This window comes from Myodes glareolus, chromosome X, assembly GCF_982192425.1.
Source record: "Myodes glareolus chromosome X, mMyoGla1.1, whole genome shotgun sequence".
Lineage (NCBI taxonomy): Eukaryota > Metazoa > Chordata > Mammalia > Rodentia > Cricetidae > Myodes > Myodes glareolus.
In genome coordinates this window covers 52,336,290-52,343,301 of record NC_142053.1, presented here as the reverse complement: position 1 = coordinate 52,343,301, position 7,012 = coordinate 52,336,290, and the positions used below count along the sequence as shown (strand labels likewise).

Here is a 7,012-nt window from a genome sequence, read left to right as displayed (position 1 = left end):
TAGAAGGTGAAGAATCAATAAGTTTTATAACTCATAGTATTTGAAATATTAACTAAAAAACTCCATATTTCTCTACATATAAAAAACAGTCATGGGAAACAACCTAAATGCCCCTTGACGGAAAAATGGATAAGGAAAATGTGTTACATTTACACAATGGAGTACTACACAGCAGAAAAAAATAACAACAGCTTGAATTTTACAGGAAAATGAATGGATCTAGAAAGCATTATTTTGAGTAAGGTAACCCAGACACAGAGAGACAATTATCACATGTACTCACTCATAGGTGGTTTTTAAACATAAAGCAAAGAAAGCCAGCCTACAAACTACAATCCCAGAGAACCTAGACAACAATGAGGACCCTAAGAGAGACATACATGGATCTCATCTACATGGGTAGTAGAAAAAGACAAGATCTCCTGAGTAAATTGGGAGCATGGAGACCATGGGAGAGGGTTGAAGGGGGAGGGGAGAGGAAGGGAGGGGAGCAGAGAAAAATGTAGAGTTCAATAAATATCAATCATGGGGGAAGGCAATCAATACTGACTCAGATACTGACATATAAATCAGCTACTTGAAAATGCTCAAAAGGCTCACTACTCTTTTTTAAAAAACAATACAAACGTTTTATTTAATAGTTGCAGGTCATCATGGGCCAAGTGGTGGATACTCAGGACCCAGCAGGAATGTCAGCGCAACCTCTGAGCCTCCCTTTCTGACTCCAACAGATTGAGCACATCTCCCTCTTGAATGGGACCTTTGAAGTTTCAGCGGATGGTGTCATCCATAAATTCCATACTTACCTGCATTCACTGTCCCTGCGAACTGGTCCTGCCCAGCACTTTGGTTACCCTAGTGAGCTTGACGGGCTGTACACAACTCGTGTCCATGATGGTAGCCATCAGGCAGAGAGCGGGCCACCACTCTTGATAAACAAGTTAAAATTATTGATGACAATTTAACGGCATAAACATTAAGTACTCCTGAAGTTTTGACATGTGAAAAATGAAGCAACTGAAATAAAAAGTCATTTGAAATCAATGGAAATATAGAGTGATAAAAGGTAAAGATATATTTAACTTGAAGGCCGCTATTGTCCAGCTTCACACCACCCTAGGTGGAATAATCTGGATAGCCCTATATAACTATGTTTCAAAATAGTTTACTGTCTATCCTGCAACAAACCTCAGGCTCAGATGGTTTAAGCATCAAATTTTACCAAACACTTGAGAAGACATAGCACCAATCATACACAGTCTCTTCCAGAAAGTAGATTTAGTAGCAGAATAAGGCCTTCAAAAGAGTCATATCGAAGTGCTATGTTGAGCGAATACATTATTACACTATATGCAAAAGTAATTTATGTATATCCAATGAGGAGTTTAAAACTTTGGATGAGGTGATTCCCTGATTCCTGGATTCAGGCCAGCTCAATCCTATTTGGAGCAGTAGAGACATTTTCTAGATCCAGAGATGAGATGGAAGAAAGGAGGTTTTCAAAGTGGGAGGACATGAGCAACCATTTTTTTGAGTTAAAAACATATCATGAAACAAGAAGTGTGGCTTCTGAAAACTGAGAATGGGTTTCATGTGACAAACATCAATGAAATAGGGTATCAGCCTCACGATGGTTTTGTTGTTTTTGTTGTTTGATTTGGTTTTGACCTGATGAAATCAATGTTAAATTTCTGACTTTAAATATTGAAACAATACTTAAATTTTAATATGCTGTTTGAACTAATTTCTTTTTTCTTTTAAGACAGGATTTCTCTGTGTAGCCCTGGCTATACTGGAACTCACTGTGTAGACCAGGCTGCCGTCAACTCACAGAGATCTGCCTTCCTCTGCCTCCCAAGTGCAGGCATGTGCCATCACTGCCAGTCTGAACTGATAAATTTATCATTAGAAAATTTTATTAATAAAAAGCAGAAGAGAGTATTCCCAAGTGATTTCCATTATTCTGATATTCAGACAAGATAAAATATAGTAAAACAGAAAACTAAGACTAATATCTCTCACATTGTCAGATTGAATTTCTCAATATATTTAAAAATTTATATATCCATTTCTTCTCTGATACTTTTTTTGTTTTTATTGAGCTATATATTTTTCTCCCCTCCCTTCCTCCCGCCTCCCCTTCTAACCTTTGCCATGACTCCCATGCTCCCAATTTACTCAAGAGATCTCGTCTTTTTTTCCTTCCAATGTAGATCCATGTATCCTCTATGTTGTCTAGGTTCTCTGGGGTTGTGGACTGTAGACTGGTTTCTTTTTGCTTGGTGTCTAAAAGCCACTTATGGGTGAATACATACTGTATTTGTCTTTCTGGGTCAGGGTTACCTCACTCTATAATGTTTTTTTCTGGGTTAACCCATTTGCCCACAAATTTTAAGATGTCATTATTTTTTACAGCTATGTAGTGTTCCATTGTGTAAACTGACCACATTTTCTTTATCCATTCTTCAGTTGAGGGGCATCTAGGTTGTTTCCAGGTTCTGGCTATGACAAATAATGCTGCTATAAACATAGTTGAGCACATGTTCTTGTGGTATAATTGAGATTCCTTGTGTATATACCCAAAAGTGGTATTGCTGGGTCTTGAGATAGATTGTTCCCTAATTTTCTGAGAAATCTCCATACTGATATCCAAAAGGACTGTACCAGCTTGCACTCCCACCAGCAATGGAGGAGTGTTCCCTTTATCCCACATCCTCTCCAGCATAAATTGTCATCAGTGTTTTTGATCTTGGCCATTTTTACAGGTGTAAGATGAAATCTCAAAGTTTTTTGATTTGCATTTCTCTGATGGCTAAGGATGTTGAGCATTTCCTTAATTATCTTTCAACCATTTGAGATTCATTGTTGGGAGTTCTCTGTTTAGGTCTGTACCTCATTTTACTATTGGATTATTATTATTTGTTCTTTCGATGTCCAGTTTCTAGAGTTCTTTGTATATTTTGGAGATCAACCCTCTGTCCAGTGTGAGGTTGGTGAAGATCTTTCTGCTGTTTTGTCTTGTTGACAATGTCCTTTACTTTACAGAAGCTTTTCAGTTTCAGGAGGTCCCATTTATTAATTGTTCCTCTCAGCGTCTGTGCCACTGGGGTTACATTTAGGAAGTGGTCTCCTGTGCCAATGCATTCAAGTGTACTTCCCACTTTCTCTTCTATGAGGTTCAGTGTGGTTGATTTTATGTTGAGGTCTTTGATCCATTTGGACTGGAGGGTTTTTTTAAGAGATTTTTATTTATTTACTTATTAAATATACAGTGTTCTGCTAGAACAGGACACCAGATTCCATTATAGATGGTTGTAAACCACCATGTGATTGCTGGGAATTGAACTCAGGACCTCTGGAAGAACAGTCAGAGCACTTAACCTCTGAGCCATCTCTCTAGCCCTGGGCTGGAGTTTTGTGCATGGTGATAGATATGGATCTATTTTCATTCTACATGTTGATATCCAGTTATGCCAACGCCATTTCTTGAGTATGCTTTTTTTTCCATTTTATATTTTTTGCTTCTTTATCAAAAATCAGGTGTTCATAGGTGTTTGGATTGATATTCAGGTCTTCTATTCAATTTCATGAGTCCTCTTGTCTGTTCTTATGTCAATACCAGGCTGTTTTCAGTACTGTAGCTCTGTAGTAGAGTTTGAAGTCAGGGATTGTGATGCCTCCAAAAGTTCCTTTATTGTACAGAATTGTTTTGGCTATCCTGGGGTTTTTTGCTTTTACATATGAAGTTAAGTACCATTCTTTCAAGGTCTTTGAAGAAATTTGATGGGATTTTGATGGTTATTGCACTGAATCTGTAGATTGCTTTTAATCAGATTGTCATTTGTACTATGTTAATTCCACCGACCCAAGAGCATGGGAGATCTTTGCATTGTTTGGTGTCTTCTTCAAAGTTCTTGGCATACAGGTCTTTTACTTGTTTGGTTAGAGTTACCACAAGATATTTTATGTTATTTGTGGTTATTGTGAAGGGTGAAGTTTCTCTGCTTTATTTTTCCCTTTTTAAATTTTTTATACATTTTTATTGATATTTATTGAGCTTTATATTTTTCTCTGACCCCCTTCCTGCCTCTTCCCTCTCCCTTCAATCCTTCCCCAAGGTCCACATGCTCCCAATTTACTCAAGAGATCTTGTCTTTTTCTACTTTCTACTTCCCATGTAGATTAGATCTATGTAAGATTATATCTATGTAAGTCTCTCTTAGTGTCCTCATTTTTGTCTAAATTCTCTGGGATTGTGGTTTGTAGGCTGGCTTTCTTTGCTTTATGTTTAAAAACCACCTATGAGTGAGTACACATGATAATTGTCTTTCTGTGTCTGAGTTACCTCACTCAAAATGATGTTTACTAGCTCCATCCATTTTCCTGCAAAATTCAAGCTGCTGTTATTTTTTTCTGCTGTGTAGTACTCCATTGGGTAAATGTACCACATTTTCCTTATCCATTCTTCGATCGAGGGGCATTTAGGTTGTTTCTAGGTTCTGACTATGACAAACAAAGCTGCTATGAACATAGTTGAGCACATGTCCTTGTGACACAATTGAGCATCCTTTGGATATATACCCAAAAGTATTATTACTGGGTCTTGAGGAAGGTTATTTCCTAATTTTCTGAGAAATTGATCCACTGACATCCAAAGGTGTTGTACCAGCTTGCATTCCCACCAGCAATGCAGAAATGTTCTCTTTTCCCCACAACCTCTCCAGCATAAGTTGTCATCGATTTTTTTGATTTTGGCCATTCTTACAGGTGTAAGATAGAATCTCTTCTCTGATTTCTTTCTCAGCCTGTTTATCATCTGTATAAAGGATTGCTACTGAGTTTTTGAGTTAATCTCATGTCTTGCTACGTTGCTGAAGGTGTTTATGAGTTATAGGAGTTCCCCGGTAGAATTTTTGGGGTCATTTATGTAAAATATCATATCATCAGCAAGCAATTAGAGTTTGACTCTTTCTTTTCTGATTGGTATCCCCGATCTCCTTTAGTTGTTGTTTTGTTTTGTTTAGGGGGGATTTTCTATTTTGAGACAGGGATTCTCTGTGTAACAGCCCTAGCTGTCCTGGAACTAGCTCTGTAGACTAGGCTGACCTCAAACACACAGAGATCTGCCTGCCTCTTCTTCCTGAGTTCTTGGATTAAAGGCATGTGCCACCGCCCCTGCTGAGAAACTCACCTTTAAAGTATATATTTTAATCAGGTGGTGGTGGTTCACACCTTTAATCCCAGCTCTCAGGAGGTAGAGGCAGGCGGATCTCTGTGAGTTTGAGGCTAGCCTGTTCTACAGAGTGAGATCCAGAACAGTCAGGGTTGCACTGAGAAACCTTGTCTTGAAAATCCCGCAAAAAAAGTGTACATGTCTTACATGTCTTAGATATTGTTTTTGTCAATAACTGAGAGAAATCTTCAAGGATTGAGGCTTTGTGTGGGCCAGGGATGGACCATGAGACTGACAGTAAAGTGACTATGTCTTACTTAATTGCTTAGTTTGCATTCATAATCTGAACATGCAATTAGACTTTAAGTTTATTATGTTATTAAAATGTTTTCACTTACTAAAGATCTCTTGCTGCTTTATAAGCAAAGTTACCTATAGCTATTTTTGTTTCTTTTAAAATTCTCTACTAATTTTATGACATGGTTATAAAGCTCTTAGAAGAAAAGAAAAAACATATAGACAAAATAAACAAAATAAATGAAGGTCAGATGATGGTAGCACACGCTACCAGCACTCAGGAGGCAGAGGCAGGTGGGTCTCTGTGAGTTCGAGGCCAGTCTGGTTTACAGAGGATAACACGCTACACACATGTACACATACAAAAAGAAAATTGAAAACTCCCATGATCCTGCCCCCAAAGGCAAAAGCTGGCATTATTAAGCTCTTTATGGAATGTTTTCTAACTTTCATATATGTAATGTATAAATAGATTTTGATAGAGATTTGCATATATGTATATGAATATGCATAATTGTACATATATATGATTTTACTATGAAAATGAGGAAACTCTTAAAATACAGACGTGATGAGAATCACAAGGTAAAGAAGTGCAAGGGATAATAGCCAACAGGAACACCTCACACCAGTGTTATCACAAGGTTAAAATTAAGACAATGGAGCAAAGAGAAGACTAAGAAACACAAGCAGAGGATTCCAAAGCAATCCATTATTAATACAAGAAAAATCACAACTAAAGAGAATAAAACCACTTCTGAGACTCTATTTCTAACATTACATTAAATTTCTTAATTGTTTTTGAGATAGGGTCATACTATGTCATCCAAGTTGGCCAGAAACTCACTATGTAGCAAGGTTGATTATCCCCTTGCCTCAGCCTTCAAATTCCTGAGACTACAGGAAGAGGTCACCAGGGTTGGCATTTTTCTTAGGGTTTTTTGTTGTTGTTGTTGTTGTTATTGTTGTTTGGGGGTGAGGGTTGAAACAGAGTTTCTCTGTGTAGTCCTACCTGTCCCGGAACTCGTTTTGTAGACCAGACTGGCCTCAAACTCACAGAGATCACACTGCTTCTGCCTCCCAAGTGCTGGGATTAAAGTTGTGCGCTGCCACTGCCTGGTTTTTCTTAATTTTGTTTTTATTGATTTTATTGAGCTCTACATTGTTCTCTGCTCCCCTCCTTGCCTCTCCCCTCCCCTTCATCCCTCCCCCAAGGTCCCCATGCTCCCAATCTACTCAGGAGATCTTGTGTTTTTCTACATCCTATGTAAATTAGATCCATGTAAGTCTCTCTTAGAGTCCTTATTGTTGTCTAGGTTCTGTGGGTTTGTGATTTGTAGGCTGGTTTTCTTTGCTTTATGTCTAAAGGCCACTTATGATGTGCTCTTCTTAAATTCTTAAGTCTTTCACTCCATTTTTAATCTCTTAACTCATCCTTTTCTCCAATCTTTCCTCTCTCGTTGCCCTCTTCATTTCTTCACTGTTTTATTGACAGAACTAAGGGACAATTCTTCTCTATCTGTATGAACAGGTGGTGTCTTG

At 38.0% G+C, this 7,012-nt stretch overlaps 1 pseudogene; it reads right to left on the bottom strand.

Moving 5' to 3' along the window:
- Nucleotides 1-692: 692 nt before the first annotated feature.
- On the bottom strand, nt 693-893 carry LOC125396399 (small ribosomal subunit protein eS28 pseudogene; annotated as a pseudogene).
- Nucleotides 894-7,012: the final 6,119 nt, after the last annotated feature.